Here is a 17,717-nt window from a genome sequence, read left to right as displayed (position 1 = left end):
AAGAGGGAACGGTGGACACGCTGAGGGGTAAATCAAGTAGAAACAGCCCAGGAGTAGGGAAGTGAGGGGCTGCATAAGAGGCAGGTCTGTGGCTTGAAGGAGGGACATGGTGAACCTGGGAAAGAATGAAGGCTATTCCAACAGCTGATGCAGTCTCTGGTACACACAGACTCAACCTCCACAGTCTTTGGAAACATATTCGGGGGAAATCATTAGCTATAAAATAAGGAAACTATTTTATGCAGACAAATTCAGATAGAGATTAATTAAACACATACTGCCCTCAACAGGATGTAGTCCAAAGAATATGAATAAGAACTAGAAACTCTGTCACCCTCTAGCTCTGGGACATGAGTCGAGTAACCGTAGGCAAGTCACTTTGCCACACCGGGAAAACACTGATGACTCAGCCCAGCCATTCCAATTTCATAGGTCCAGGGTGGGACTAGACATCTCCACTGTGATTTAAAAAAAAAAAAAAAAAAAAAAAAAAAAAGCTCTCTGGGTTATTCTCAGGCATGGCTTGGCTGAGAATCACTAATTATATATTTTGGAACTTACTATTTTAAAAATGTTATGTTCTAGCTCCCTCTCTTAAATTATAATGAATTAAGTGGTATGAGGAAGAAAAATAAATGTTAGGTTAGGATGCACTCATGTAGAGCTGAGTATCAGGAGAACATATTAATCCTAAAATAGAGACATAAATCTGTACCCACAGAAGTGAGGGTAGGAGGGCTGGCTAGGAGGACAAGGGGGAAAGCTTAGAAACAGATTGTTTGGGGGTTCAGGAGTTTTATGAGCCATACCCGATGGCATGATATGGTGGCAGAAGGCAGAAAGACATCCTCTTAGCAGAAGAGAACTTGGGGAAGGGCTGGAGAAGGGATAGAGCATGCAGTTAGGTTAGGAAGTTCTGCCTGATTTGAAAAGATCTGCTAAGTGGCTGGATGCGGTGGCTCACGCCTGTCATCCTAGCACTTTGGGAGGCTGAGGCAGGCAGATCATTTGAGGTCAGGAGTTGGAGACCAGCCTGGTCAACATGGTGAAACCCCATCTCTACAAAAAATAGAAAAATTAGTCGGGCATGGTGGGACATGCCTGTAGTCCCAGCTATTCTGGAGGCTGAGGCAGGAGAATTGCTTGAGCCTGGGAGGTGGAGGTTGCAGTCAGTGAGATTGCACCATTGCACTTCAGCCTGGGTGACCCAGTGAGACTCTGATTCAAAAAGAAAAAAAAGAAAAAAGAACAAGAGAAAGGAAAAGATCTGCTAAGTAGCACAGTGGGAGAAAACTGGATAGGTAAGGTGAAGCAGGGGGTTTTTAAGTATGGGGTTATAGGTATTTTGGTGACATAAAGCCACCTGAATGTGAAGAGATGCTTTCCCCTTCTATACTTAACCACATAAATAAAGCAGATTTCTCCTAAACAAAATGAGTTTCCCAGGTGCTTTTCTAAACCACAGATGAAAGTGGATAGACCTGGTCTACAGCACTGTAACAAAGATGTGCAATGAGGTGAGCAGAACCCTGCTCTTGGAGGTCCAAGGCCCCCAGCTATTAGGAGCCCTGTGGATGTTCTCAGGCTAAGCACTCAGCCGTCTGGACATCAGCTGTCACTCAACAACTGTGAACCCGCTGTCCACGGTCAAAGGCACCGACAGGGGCTGGAGATAATGGTGACCAAAGAGACAGCCGTTGCTGTCAGAGTTTACAGACTCATGTGACATTCAGACCATCATCAAATGATATGACTTAATGTGTGATCACAAATTGAGATAAGTCCTCCTTAAGAAAAGGGACAAGATCCTATCAGAGCATATGATAAATATTGTCCCTGAGTAAGGTGTTGGAAAAGGCTTCTCTGAAGAAGAGATCTTTGAGCTGAGGGGGGCTGGGTAGGGGCCGAGGGAAATGCTCCAGATAGAGCAGCGTGCTCCAGATGGAGAAATCATGGTGCCAGGAAGGAACAGATAGAAAGCTGGTGTGGCTGCAGCTGCGAGCATCACGTGGAGAATGTTTGAGATGGGGTAGGAGGCTGGGCCATGAAAGGCCTCATGGACCATGTTATTCTAAGAGCAACGGGAAGAAATGGTCAGCTCTGAGGATATGAAAGAGGAACATTCATGTTAGTATAGAGAATGGATTGGAAAGAGGCCAATGACTAGGTGATGACAGGCATCCAGGCACGGGATCATAGCAGCTGAGACTAAGATGCTGGTGACAGTGACAAAAGATGCACCCAAGACACGTGGAGGTGGCAATGTAGGCACAACTACATGTTAAAGGTTGGACAGGGATATGCAGGAAAGACACAGGCCAGGGAGGATGCCCTGGTTCCTGATCTGCGTAACTCCATGGACAGTGCTGTCCATGATTAAGGCAGTGAATATGGGATGAGACTCGGGGGCGGGGGGTGGGTGGGTGGAGGATGCATGTCGAGTTCAATGCTAGCCACATCCAAGAGGAGATGTTACCAAGCCTGTGCTAGGGAAATGCAGTTGGATACTTTATAAACAGACATGAGAAGTTAAATGAGAATGTGTTACGTGGCACAGACGATGCCAGATGCTTTCACGCACCAGTGCTTCTCAAACTTTTCCATGGAAACATTCCTTACGGCAAAAGGAGAATACTAGGGGCTCCAAGGGTAGGACTCAAAATTGCCCATGCCAAGCATGCCATTTCTTTAATGTACTAAGTTTTCTTTAAAAGGAAATGTAGAAATCACATAATATATCTGCTTTAATTTTTTTTTTTTGTTTAACTCAGTATTTATTCAATTATTTTTTTTATTGCATTTTAGGTTTTGGGGTACATGTGAAGAACATGCAAGATTGTTGCATAGGTGCATATGTGGCAATGTGATTTGCTGCCTTCCTCCCCTTCACCTATATGTGGCATTTCTCGCCATGCTCTCTCTCCCCAACTCCCCACCCCCCACTGTCCCTCCTCTATTTCCCCCCCAACAGACCCCAGCGTGTGGTGCTCCCCTCCCTGTGTCCATGTGTTCTCATTGTTCAACACCCGCCTATGAGTGAGAACATGCTCCGCTCCATCACCACCAATTTCCAAGTTAAAGTGACATGCTGGAAAGAGATGGCTTATTTCTTCCACGGCTTTGTCCATTCCTGTTATAGAACCCTGAGCCCACGGCAAATGCACACATCCTTTTGAGAAGGGTGAAAAATTGTTACTTCACTTAATCTTCCCCACAATCATTCCCATTTCACAATGAGGTACCTGAGGCCCAGCAAAATGAACCTGCTCAGAGTCCCACACCCACAGCAGTTAAGTGGAAGGGCAGAAAGAGATTTTAATACTCCTCCCTTTTTCTCCATGATGCCATGTTGTTGTGAGAATGATTATAATGCATATGAAAACAGCAAGGCTCTAAACACCGAAGGCAATCTGATTGTTAGTTTACTTGGGGTTGAAAGTCAAGGTAAAGTGACATAATTCCACTTTATTCTCAGGAACTTCTTCCTTGTAAGAAACTCTTCACTTCTTACCATCTCTCTCAACAAGGTATGCACAATGCCTCTCTTCTGGTCTTACTTTCAGCAGCTCTTCCAAAGTCAGGGCTAAGTTTAAGTGAGGCCAAAGTGTTCTGCAGCAGGCAGGCGTATGCAGACCTTCCCCTGACGTCTGAGGAAGCCGAGAGGACAAAGAGAGGCTGACAAATTCAGCTTCTGAATTTATAGTAGGGACTCATGAACAGAAGCCATGACTGTGTCTTGGGCAGTGGTGAGATGAGATAGTGGATCCCCAGGCCATTCTTCTTTTAGACCCAGGGCTTATATACCATACAGAAAGGGTCTACATGACTGAAAAGAGAGTTTTAGGACAACCGAAGCCTGGTAATATCAAGGTTGTTCTAACCTAAGGGCAGCACTTATGGTAAGTACATGCTCTTGCATAAAGAACAGCAGACACACTGGAAATCTCAGAGGGCTTCTAAGACCTGGGGTTAATCAGAAGCCAGCATGGTGGATTAGCATCCAAGATGGAGTTGCTTTAACTTCTACACGAGGACAAGCTTACCACTGCTCCAGGAAGTAAAATACTGTGGGCTGTCTGGTGCAAAGGGACAACCACTGGACCTGGTATATGACTGACCCATAAAACACCAGGGAAAATGGGGTTAATGGGGGAAAGAAGAAAATACAATGGTTTCCTTTTCACTAACCAGGGGTATGGTCTCACCCTCCTTCCTCGATAATTTTGACTTCGGGTAGAACAAACATGAAAAAGGAAGAAAAAAGAAGAAATTATGAAAAGTTAAATAATTTAGAAGAGGAGGAGGGAGGCATTGGGAAAGAGAGAAGGGGTGGTGTGTAGAGCACCAGCCCGACGGATGGGAGGGATAAGATAAATCAGCTAACAGAACTGAGGTGTGAGGGGGAGCTGACTGCCTGGGAGCGTTTGGTGTCTGGGAGGCAGAAAATGAAAGCGAACAGAACAAAGCAATCCATCCCTTTAAGCAAAAACCTGTATTGCCAGAGGTGCGGGAAAAGCATGAGAGCAGATATTATTTTTATACGAAAGAAGAATACAGTCAGAAGGACTTATTTTAAAACAAGAAAACCTATTCTAAAAGCCAAGGATCACTCTAATATTATACAGTTATTAAAATACAGGGCAAGCCAGGCGTGGTAGCTCATACCTGTAATCTCTTAGCACTTTGGGAGGCCAAAGTGGGCCGCACTTGCGGTCAGGAGTTCAAGACCAGCCTGGCCAGCATGGTGAAACCCCAACTCTACTAAAAATATAAAAATTAGCCAGGCGTGGTGGCCTGTAATCCCAGTTACTCAGGAGGCTGAGGCAGGAGAATTGCTTGAACCCAGGAGGTGGAGGTTGCAGTGAGCCGAGATTGCAACACTGCACACCAGCCTGGGTAACAGAGTGAGAATCTATCTCAAAAAATAAAATAAAATAAAATATAAAATAAAATACAGAGCAGTATAAAATCCAAGTGTCCATACAAGGGGATGCTTTGGTGTAAAATGTTTGGTTATAAAACTGGATTACGGTGATGGCTGCACAACTCTTTAAATTTATTGAAATCATTGAGTTGTACACTTAAAATGGGTTCATTTTCTGGTACATAAATTATACCTCAATCAAGTTGTTAAGGAAAAATGCCTGTAATAATAAAAGCATTAGTTAAAAAAATGAAAATAGTATATCTAAACAGACAATTAAGAAATTAATAAAGTTTAGGCCACAGAAAGCTAGAAAGCCAATATTAAAATTTAAAAATGAGAAATATAGCATATAAAGGTAAACTTCTTTTCAGCAATGCTTTAAACCTCTAACACCTAATTGATCAGTAGAACCAAAATAGAAAAATCAGGAATCTGGTTCTCCCCTAAATGAATATGCAGCTCAGAAAGTGGCCAATGCAACTCCCTGATCTTTAGAAAACAACCAAATTTCCAGCCTGCGGTAAATGCAGAAAACCATCAGAGGCTTTACAATGTGATGCTGGCAACTGAAACACCAAAACAAAACCACATAAACCAGCAAAGGTGCAAAGACTCTTCTAGAAACATCTAGTCTGCAGTTCAGAACCACCATATGAGAGAGCCTGAAGAGATAAAGGAAAAAAACAAATTGTGTTTGGCTTTTATAGACCAACAAAGTTAGCTGAAAAGACCCAAACATGTTTTTTTTTTTTTTTAAAAAAAAGGTTTTACATATCCCTCTTCCCTGAAATATTAGTGGGAGAATGATTTCTCAATGGCAGTGCCAAACATAGCCGAAAATGGTCCCAAGAAACTGTATTCAAAGGTTGGCATGTCCAAGGAAGGCTCTCTAAACTTGCCTTCAGACTCTGCCTTAATATAAAAAGTAGGCATGAAACCTCAAAAGGCATGGCTATCCTTGCATCTTTACCACTGTGTATTTCCCATGCACTTTTATTCTGTATTACTGATGCTTTGACGTCTCGGGGCCTTGCTGACCCTGGATGGACTGCCTCTTCTATGGCTGGCCGATTCCCAGAGATAATGAATGGAATATTTTGAACATGCCTTTCATATCCCAATGAATCAATTCAGAGCCCACAGTCCTGACCGGCTCCTTTAATGAGCTACTACGCTCCCAGCCACTGTGCACCTGTCCTCAGCACCCCAGGGTCAGGTACTAGACGACTAGAGACTGCCCCTATGTGACAGAGCCAACTGAAAGTATTCCCACTAGCCCATCCTAAGACTGCTTATTCTGTCTCGCCTATTCCTTTCCATGGAAACCACAAAAAAGGCTCATGCCCACATTTTCCTCCCATACCTCCCCCATATGGCCCTGCTTGGGTGGCATGCCCCTTGCTCCTGGGATTTGAGAGCAAAACAATCTTTTCAATAGCAGTTGTCTTCTTATCTGTTGGACTCACCATACCTGAAAAATAATCAAATCTCCAGTTTAAAACACACTGATCTTTGCACTGGTTTGTAAAGGAAGGAAAAAACAGGAAAAGCAGGAGAATTCTCCCAGCTTTCTGTTCCACTCTGTTGTTCTGAAATCTGTCTGCATGTGAACCAGTACTTTAGAAATGAGGAATCTGGAGATATAAGACCAAAGACCACCTCTACCAATAGTGACAGTAGTTCTAGTTTAGTCATTTTTGTAAACTCTTCTTCTGAGCCACCATGTCAGTCTACGCTGTATTTACTGAAAGCTATGATACCTCCTTAATGTATTTTCCTAGTCTCCATCTCCACATGAATTTGTGATGAACCAGGGAATCCTATGCCTCGTTGACACTGACACTGATGAATCTTTTTTTTTTTTCCTTTTTTGAGATGGAGTCTTGCTCTGTCGCTCAGACGGGAGTGCAATGGCTCAATTTTGACTCACTGCCACCTCTGCCTCCTGGGTTTAAGCATTTTTCCTGCCTCAGCCTCCCAAGTAGCTGGGACTACAGGGGCCCGCCAGCATGCCTGGCTAATCTTTTGTATTTTTAGCAGAGACAGGGTTTCACCATGTTGGCCAGGCTGGTCTTGAACTCCTGACCTAGCTGATCCACCCACCTCTGCCTCCCAGAGTGCTGGGATTACTGGTGTGAACCATTGTGCCCAGCGTGACACTGATGAATGTAAAATAAGCATCTTGAACGGGCTCATTCTCCTTGGTGGAATACTTAGCTTAGATGAATTTGTTAAAAATAGGGCATTTAAAAAAATTTCTCTTACACACACATACACACTTATTTATAAAAATAATACATGAAAATATTTTACCATAAAAAATTCAAGATTAAAGAGAAAACAGTCCTTTTCACGATCTCTCCCTCCATAGCCCAACTCATCAAATCCACTACTATCTCCATCTTTTCCCTGCCTCTCCCCTACAACACTCACATCTTCCCACACTGTGGGAAGTAGAACACTGTATACAAATACCATTTTAAAAACATAAATGAATCATTCTACGCATATTCTTCTAGAAGTCCTTTTCTTCCTCTAAATTATTAAGTGTTTCCCGAGCTCTTCCCACCTCATTTTTTTTGAGTACTGCATGCCACATTCATAGGATATACGTATTGTGATTTATTTAACCAGCTTGTAGCTGAAGGCAAGTTAAATTGTTCCCACATTGTGGCATACAAACATCGCTACTGTGATCATACTTGTTCAGGCACCCATGTATACATGCATAAGAATTTTTCTAGAATATATAGCTAGATGTATAATTTCTGGGCCGGGTATTTTATACATGCTCCCAGTACTGATGGAAGAAAGAAACTCTTATGTTCCATAACTTTTAAGTATTGCTGTTTAAAAAAAAAAAAAAGATGAGGAAGTTGGAGAAAAAGCAATATTGATGTTGGAACAAGTCATTTGGTCCTGCTCAGATGACCAGAGCAAAGGCTGATTTAGATTTCTCTCCAGGATAATCTATCTCTGTTGAATTCTCTGCTCAACTGCCTTTAAATTACATTCTGAGGGAATAGAAAGTTGAAGGGGGAAAAGCAATTGAGAAATGATGAAATTTGTGGTAGCTTACTGCTGAGTAGTTTACTTGCAAGTAAAATCTATAGCTTTTACCTTTAGTAGATCCTACAACTCCAGTGAAAGGAACTTCCCAGGCTAGAAATCTACGAGTGACAAATGAAATGAGCCTCCAGAACCTAGAGCATGCCTTCACTTCCCATCTGGCTTCATGACTAATGAGAATTATTCATATGATACAATAACTGCAGCCTAGAATGACTCAATCAACCCACGTACTAGTATGATGCAACAACAGAACAATTCCAAATGAAACAATCAATCCACATTTATGCTATCTCAAGAGAAAATGCTTTTTTTTTTAAAGATTAATAGATGTTTCAAAATTAAGTTTATATAAACAATATGTCAAAGAGGAGAAAGTGGAGCAATGAGAAAAACCTAGTGGTCTTCCATTTCAAAAGACCAGGTGGCAAATATCAGTTGATCTTTTATTTCATAAGGAAGTTAATGAGAAAATAAACAAGGCTGTCCATCGAATGATATGTTGAAAATGGAAAGGAATGTAAAAAAGAAAAAAGAATCCAACTCTGAATGCCTAATTTTAGGCAACATGATATGGTAAACATATTCAAGGAAAAGTCACATTAATCTATAGGCAATTTGTAGAGCACTACATATCGGTGCTCTTATCTATATTTAGGTACCAAGAATACCTAAATATATTGCCAGTAACCCAGTTATTACTAGATAAGAAGGTTTTCAATTACTTGGTAATCCAAGGAAAGCTTTTGACATCACTAATTCATAAAGAAAGAAAATTTTTAATTATTATTTTTTTCTGAGACAGAGTCTCACTGTGTTGCCAAGGCTGGAGTGCAGCAGTGCAATCTTGGCTTACTGCAAACTCCACCTGCCAGGCTTAAGCGATCCTCCCACCTCAGCCCCCCAAACAGCTGGGACTATAGGCATGCGGCACCACACCCGGCTAACTTTTGTATTTTCTGTAGAGACAAGGTTTCGCCATGTTGCCCAGGCTGGTCTTGAACTCCTGGGCTCAAACAATCCTCCTGTGCCGGCCTTCCAAACTGTTGGGATTACAGGTGTGAGCCACTGTGCCCAGCCAGAAAATTCTTTTTATATTTGTCATCTAAGGCCAAGTGATCCTCAAAAGCAGAGAGAGGCGGTTCACTTTAGAACTTTTTTCCCCTCTAAAAATCCAAACCATATGGAACGTCCATCGAAATCAGGGATGTCCAATCTTTTGCCTTCCCTGGGCCACATTAGAAGTATTGCCTTGAGCCACACATAAAATATACTAACACTAAAAATAGTTGATGAGCTAGACAAAAATCACAAAAAATGTCAATGTTTTAAGAAAGTTTATGAATTTGTGTTGGGCTGCATTCAAAGAAGCTGTCCTGGGCTGCTTGTGGCCTAGAGGCTGCGGGTTGGACAAGCTTGAAGTCTGAGGGCTCACTGTCTTTGTTGTAAGATAATAAGCATAGGTCCTGATCTCTGCTCTTATGTGAGCCCCTCCCCCATGATCACAGTAGGAACTTTAGCAGAGTCCATGTGAACAAAATTCCTCATTTCCAACCACTTTACTTATGTAAAGCTATATAATGAGCTTGGATAAACTTTTCATGGCCCATGAGGTAGGAGATGAGAATGTTTATTTACTATGATTTGCAATTAAATCCAAGTCATCTACATCAGCACTCTTCTAGAGTCTGTTTTTGCAGAATAGTAACCCACAGAGATGCTCTGAGCAAAGGGTTCTGAGCACAAATAATTTTGGGAAATGCCATGTACTGCTAGAGAATCAGTATGTTCATTAGCACACTGAAGGCCCCGAGAAGATTTGGAATAAAGAAAGCAGTGTAACTCAGTTTAACCCAGTGTTTCTCCCCAGTTCGTTGGACAATATGACCCTTTTATGGAGTACCATGGGATTAGTACTCTGAGAAAAAGCCTCTGGGAGATGCTGATCTAAATACCAGATTGCAGAAAGCAAATGAGGTGCTCTGTTGTAAAAAGGCACCAGGGAGGTCAGCTCATTCAGCAGGGACCATGCTTTTTCATCAAGAGCTTTCTAGTAAACATTTGAAACAAACACAACTGAAAACCTAAGTCCAGCAATATCAAGCAAGGAAGACATGATTGACCTGGAAGATCCTAATGGAGCAGAATGACCAACCATCTATCTCCCTGCACTCCTGTGGTCTCTGTAGAAACTTCAGTCAGTAGAGACCTGTGTTCTAATGAGCTCCATTGGCTGGGCTGGCCCTCATGTGCATTCCCCTAATAAATAAAACTATAGACTTGCTGAACCTCAAGCAACCCAGCCCTACAGAGTATCTCCTCAAGAGGACAACTTTGGTTTTGATTTCATTTATATTAGGCTTGTCTTCTGACAGTAATTCAGACAGCATACTTTCTTCTGGAGTGATAGAGTATGAGGCAGATCATGTCATTAACACAGAGGAGGCTACTTGTTTTCCTCTCGACTATGGGAGAAGTACGTGCAGCCAGGTCCTACGGGAGCTCTGTTAACTGAGTAGGTGTATGTGAAAAAGGAAGGGAAACAGGCTCATTTTCAGCATGTTGTCAAAAGTGCATTCTTCATGAATTTTGATTGGATCTTGGTTTGAACAAACCAGCTGTTGAAGCATTTTGGGGTCAGCTAGGTAAATATGAATATAAACTGGGTATTAGATCATATAAGGGAATTTTAATTAGTTTTGCTACATATGATAATGGTCTTGGATTATACAGAACAATTTCCTTATTTTTTGGAGATGTGTGATTACAGATGTCTGTAATTTAAACACTTCAGAAAGAAAAAGCAATAGATATAGGTGGATCTTAGTCATGTGATGGCTATGCAACTATAGAATATATAGTTATACAATTCTCTCAACTTCTCTTACATTTGCGAATTTTCAAAAGAAACCAGTAAACACATGAATGAATCTTACAAGTCATGCTGAGTGAAAAAAAAACAAGGCAAAAGAACACATACACTATTATTCCATTTATATAAAGTTCAAAAACTGGAAAAGCTCAATATATAGTTTAGAGAAATGTATCTCTAAGCTTAAGATCTACAAAGAAAAGGAAGGCTATGATCACAATATCAGGACAGTGGCTACCTCTGGTGGGGAGGGGAAATTACAAAAGTCCATTCAGAGGCATCCAGGTGCTGGCAATATTTTATGTTTTTGACTCGGGCAGTGGTTACATGGTGTTCACTTTATAACCAACTGTTAAACTGCATATTGGTGCTTAACCCATTTTCTCAATTTATGTTTTATTTCCCAAATAAAAAGAATTTGAACAACATTCTTACTAACTCTGCTTCTTGGTACTGTTGCAATAGTTTCTGAGGGGGAATAAAACACTCAGCCATCACATAATAAAATCATGCAGCTGGCCAGTAAACTGCCGTTAATGAAAGAAATGGTGGTTATGAGCAATAAATGCCACAATAAGTCTTTTCCTGGTCATTTCTTCAAATAGGTCAGACAAGAGTGTAGAAGGGTTGCTCTTAACACTTGCTTAATCTCTCTCCAAGTCTCCAGAGAGTAAGATGGAAACTTGAAGTATTGGGGGAAGAAAGCCAGCAGGAAGCTTCAGAGGTGAATAATTTTACAGAAGGAAGGATTACTGAATTTGGAAAATAGGATTGACTATCCTTGAGGACCATCCTAAAAGCGACAAGTCAGAAGCAAATGAGGAAAGATAGTTTTGCAAGGACTAGGTTGCACATTCTTGGGAGTGCACCGAGGAGAATTTATGTTACAACTTACAGATTCCATTTTCTATCTCTCTGTACCAATCTGCACCGGGAACTTCAAATCAAATTTGAACAGAATAAATATCAGTTGTCTTTTCTGAGAACGATGAAGTGCAAAAGAAATAATTCCTTCTCCATTTATTGGTCCCCTGTTAAGGGAATGTGGCAAAACGTGACTTGCTTAAACTAAGATCTGAAAAATAAACTATGTTAAGGCCCACGTACAACCTTCACTTTGTCCTTTCACCTATATATCACCTATTAGGACAGATTTTTTTCATTAAATGTGAAACAGGTGACCCTATGGTGAAAGAGAATGCCATTCGATGAACATGTTGATGTTAGACACACACTTGATGCTCTGGGGCTTGCTTCTATTACTTGTAAGAGGGTGTATCATAACATATAATTTTTTTTGTGATTGCGCTCAGAACCACAATTCACATTTCCACCCTGTTCTCTGCTGCCTTTAACACTTCCCCCAGGAATAAAAAGAAAATTCATTGATTTAGAGCTAGTTAAGTGGGTTTCTCCTTCCAGATGTAGAAAGCATAATGGTGTACTGTATTTCATTCCAGACACCTAATTATTATTGATCGCTTTATGATACAAGTGTATTGCCCAAAGCAGTGAAGAATGGAAATCTGAAATCCTGCCCAGAACAGCTTAATATCCCAACTACCACCTATTACCTAAAAGATAATAGTGCCCTTGTTCAATATGTTTTGTGGTGCCAGGTTAATGGAAATAAGCTTGCCTGCTTGGCGGCTTGCTTCTCTACCCACGGTTGGATCAACTCTGCTAAAATGAAGTCATCAAAAGACAGCGTTAAGATAGTTAGGTTTTACATTCTTACTGCTTTGACTTTTTAGCAGACCGAGAAAGACAGCAGTGTTAGATTGAGGGTTTTTAGTTGTTCTTGTTATCTATGGTTATAATGAAAGTTAGCTAATAATTTTGAACCAAATTAAAAAAATCATAACTATGCATAGCTATGTCAGATGTTTATCTAGACAAATATTTTGCCTGAACAGGACATTTTGTGTGAAGACTTGATTTCTTCCCATCATCACCATGGTAACATTTATTATGTATTAGCAACTATGCACTCCGTGCTTTCCACATAGTACTTTATGTAAGTCTCACAACAACTCTGAGAGGTTGGCACTAATATCTCCACTTGGCAGATAAAGATTTACATGATCTGCCCAAGGTGCAGAGTTGCACTTAAACCCAAGCTATGGGATTCCAGTGTGAGAACACTTAAGCATGACACTACCACTGCCTTTTTAAGCCTTACAAGCTAGATCAGTTTGCCAAGCTGATCTGTACATGAACAAACTTGTACAGATAGGCTTTCATGTATGTACATACAGAAGAACTAAAGATACAATATTTTGCTCTCCCCTAGGCAGAATTTTGGCTTGATATATTAGTCTGCTAGGGCTGCCATAACAAAATACCACAGAGTGGCTTACAGAACAGAAATTTATTTTCTCACATTTTAAAGACCAGAAGTCCAAGATCAAGACCTTGACCTTTTTGGCTTCTAATGAGGGCTCACTTCCTGGCTTGCAGACAGCTGTGTGCTTTTTGCTGTGTGCTCACAAGGCCTCTCCTTGGTTTGTGTGCTCAGAGAAACACAGCTCTCTGGTGTCTCTTCTTGCAAAGACATTGATTCTATCAGACCAGGGATCCACATTTATAACCTCATTTAACTTTAGTTACTCCCTTACATCAAATGCAGCCACATGTGGGTTAGGGCTTCGACATAGGAACCTGGTGGTGGAGTGGGCACAAACGCTTAGTCTATAACACTTACTAACTGTGATCACTTCTTAAATCATTTTTATTAAGTTTAGCAGTGAATTGTCACTGAATGAGATTTCACATATGAAGACCAAGCACATTGCCTTAAACATAAAACTCAATCAGCTGTGACTGTTATTATTAGCACTTTCCTACTTTAGGAAAAAAATTAAACTATTCAGAGGAAATAAGTCACACATTTATCATTTACTTTCTTCTTGTATACGTATATGATAAGGTAATACACATATTTAGAAAGGCAAATATTTGCTCAGTTACTTCTCAAGAGTCATTTTAGGGAAGAAATATGTAGATTTTCTGTCGATTCTCATCTCTATCCTTGAAATACTGAGCTATATCAAGACTTTTAAACCAAAGCAGAATAGACATGCTCATGGAGGATATACATAATAACTGCTTTTTAAAAATAACCAATTGATTAAACATCATTTATTTTACAGAGCCTATTTCACTGCAATCATAATTTGCCTTAAATTAGACGGTTATATATGTTTGAATCTAAATCTAGGCACTTTCTTATTTTCTACTCTGGTGTCTTTGCCTATCCTGCACCTGTACTACATTGTTTTAATCGCTGTAGCCTCCTCATTAGACTGGACATCTAGTAGTATACATCCTTTAATCTGGTTCTCCAATTGCTTTGACTATTCTTGGTCCTTTGAATTTCCACACATACTTTTTGTTTTTTTTTGAGACGGGGTCTCACTCTGTTGCCCAGGTTGGAGTGCAGTGGCATGATCATGGCTCACTGCAGCCTCTACTTTCCGGGCTCCAGTAATCTTCCCACCTTAGCCTCCTGAGCGGCTGGGACCACAGGCATGTGCCACCTCGTTTGGCTAACTCACACATTTTAGAATGTTTGTCAATTTTCATAAAGAAACCTATTGGGTTTTTTATTAGAATTAGACTGAATCTTGAGATCAGTTTGGGGAGAACTGGCATCTTTGCAACATTGAGTCTTCTAGTCCATGAATATGCTACCTCTCTTGTTTTTATGTGGCTAAAAATAGGATTTAAAAGTTATTTTCAATGTGTGTTGCTGGTATATAGCAATACAACTTATTTTTATATATTGACCTTGTATCCAGAGATCTTGCTAAATTCATTTAGTTCTAATAGTTTATGAGCAGATGTTACTGTATCTTGTAGGTACATAATTATGTCACTCACAAATAATGATTTTATTTATTGCTTTTCAATCTTCAAACCTTTATTACCTTCTCTTCCTTTATTGATCTGGCTAGGTCCTCTAGTGTCATGCTAAACAGAAGAAGTGAAAACAGTCCATCTTTTCTTATTCTAATTTCAGGAGAATATCTTTCACTATTTCACAATTAAGTTTGTTATCTGCTGCGGGTTTTCATTTTAGTTTTTGTAAGTACCTTATATCAGAGTTTAGCAGTTCCCTTCTATTTTTACCTTGCTTAAAGTTTTAAGAATTAATGGATGTAAAATTTTACTAAATTTTATCTGCACCTATGAATTGATCATAAGATTTTCCCCTTTATTCTGCTAATTGTATAATTAATATTGGTTGATTTTGAATATTAAACTATGCATTCACAGGACCAATCCAATTTTAATTGTGATATATTATCCTTTTAAATACATCAATAGATTCAATTTCCTAATATTTTACATAACGTTTTTATGTTTATATAATGAAAGTTATTGGCCTATAATTTTTCTGTCTTAGGGTATCATTACCATGTTACGGAATTCAATTTAGGCTAGTCTTTCCTCATTTTAGTTTTTGATATTTATTTATTTATTTTGAGACAAAGTCTTGCTCTGTCACCCAGGCTGGAGTGCAGTGGCATGATCTTGGCTCACTGCAACCTCTGCCTCCAGGGTTCAAGCAATTCTCCTGCCTCAGCCTCGTGACTAGCTGGGACTACTGGTATGTGCCTCCATGCCCAGTTAATTGTTTTTGTATTTTTAGTAGAGACGGGGTTTCACCATGTTGGCCAGGATGGTCTCAATCTCTTGACCTCATGATCCACTCGCCTTGGCCTCCCAAAGTACTAGGATTAATTTATATATTTTTATCTGTCAAGTGTTTGAACACCAGGGGTATCAATATCACCTAATGTTTTATTTTAAAATGCAAATTTCTACAATTGAAAATGTAAAAACAATGTTTTTTAATGGAGAATCTCAGGACCCAGCCCAGAACTATTGAATCAGTATCTGTGTTTCAACAAGATCCCCAGGAGATATTGCACACATAGTTTGAGAAGCAAAGGATGCATACATCTTTTTAAATTTTGAATTTTTGCGGATATACAGTAGTTATATATATATTTATGGGGTATGTGGGATGTTTTGATATAGGCATGCAATGTGTAATGATCACATCAGAGCAATTGAGTATCACCTCAAGCATGTATCCTTTGAGTTACAAACCCTCCAATACACTTTGTTATTTTAAAATGTACGATGAAATTATTGACTATAGTCACCTGTTGTGCTAGCAAATAGATCTTATTCATTTTCAACTATTTTTTTATATCCATTAACCATCTCCACTTCCTTCCTTTCCTAACCAACCTTCCCAGCCTCTGGTAACCATCATTCTATTAGCTATCTCTTTGAGTTCAATTGTTTTAATGTTTAGCTCCCCAAAGTAAGTGAGAACATGTGAAGTTTCTTTCCGTGGGTGGCACTTTCCTCTTTCTATATTATCTAGAGTCAGTTTGTGTAAAACTAATATTATTTATTAAGTATTTGGGAAACTTCATTCATGAAGCAATCTGGGTCTAGAGCTTTCTTTTGGCAAGGTTTTTAATTAATTTATTCAATAGGTATAGTAGTTATGTTTTCTATTTATTTTGTTTTCTTAAATTTTTTTAAATTGCTTTCATTTTAATTGAATAATGAAAGCTTCCAAATCTAAGAAAATGTCCAAGGAATTTAGAAATGTGCTTTCCCATTCTGCACGCTTAGCATATTGTGTTTTGTTCAGTGTCAGCCTTCTCCCCTTGCATGGCAAGAGATTTCAACCAGAAGCAGGGTCTGGGTTTAGCTGGATTGCACCCAAGCATTTGTCAGCTAATGATAAAAATAGTATGGAAAATATCCATTAACTTCAAATAGGGAAAACGAATTATTCTTCTACCTGTATTAGGGAAAAATCAACCTTTACTAACTTCATACTATCGCAGAAAAAAACAATCCCAGAATATTTAAATGGGAGGTTTGAGAATCAAACATTTACCCTAACTGTAATTGAAAAAAACTGAAAAACAAGCATAAAAAGAAAGAAAGAAAAGGAAGAAATCTAAAAATATAGAGAAGAAAAGACCCATAAACCCTCTTGATATGATTTCTATAAGTATAAAACTGTGGCTTTCACATAAAAAAACTAAAAGCACAGTCCTACTCAAAGCTCTCGCTGAGGCGTTCTTGGTGTTACAGAACGCCATCATCCTCATGGCAATGACAAGGCAGAGAGAGCAGGAAGCACACTGCTCCCTAATTGAGCACCCCAACTTCTCTGCTTGTCTTTTGTGAGTGCAACTTTTGAGTTTTGTTTTTTGATGACTATTTTTATACCTATTTTGAAATAAATGTAGCACGCACAGTGGAAGCTGATGAACAGGCAATTCTTAATTCACAAATAAAAATAGCAAACATCATTTTCTTTTATTTGCTTGAGACAGGTTTTTTATGACATCATGAATGGAGCTTTGTTCCATAATATTGTCCAGCAGTTTCTTAGTTCTAGAGACTGACCTCCAGTTGGTTTGAGTTGGGTTGATCTGAGTAAAGGTCTGGGCCAAGGCAGCAATTTAGAATTCAAATCCTGCTTCTTAGTATAATCTTGGCTGGAGTTAGTGAGGGGATAAAGGATTTGGCCATGGGGCTGATGGGAACCCAGCTGATCTCAATGGTGTTCAAAGACAAATGCAAACCGTCAAACCCATATTTTTTAGTTTCTGGCAAACTCATGAAAGGGACTCTGCTGGTCCTCATCATTGGGTTAATAGAAAATCTTGCCTGAGGTTATATTCTACACACTATTACAGGAACAAGTGATGAAAACAGATCAATCAACTTCATTTGAGTTCTCCCCTCATTAAAACATCCTGTCACTTGATAGAGCTAAATAGATTAATTTCTGTGAAATCATGAAAA

The 17,717-nt window shown here is 39.6% G+C and overlaps 1 protein-coding gene across 15 annotated transcripts in view; it reads right to left on the bottom strand.

Moving 5' to 3' along the window:
* Positions 1-17,717, bottom strand: part of PHACTR1 (phosphatase and actin regulator 1) — a 588,779-nt gene that overhangs the window by 135,677 nt on the left and 435,385 nt on the right. The window lies entirely within an intron of this gene.

Source organism: Aotus nancymaae, unplaced genomic scaffold (assembly GCF_030222135.1).
Source record: "Aotus nancymaae isolate 86718 unplaced genomic scaffold, 86718_ANA_hifiasm-v0.15.2.pri h1tg000051l, whole genome shotgun sequence".
NCBI classification, from domain to species: Eukaryota; Metazoa; Chordata; class Mammalia; order Primates; family Aotidae; genus Aotus; species Aotus nancymaae.
The sequence above is the reverse complement of the archived record's forward strand: the minus strand, read 5'-3'. Positions and strand labels throughout refer to the sequence as shown.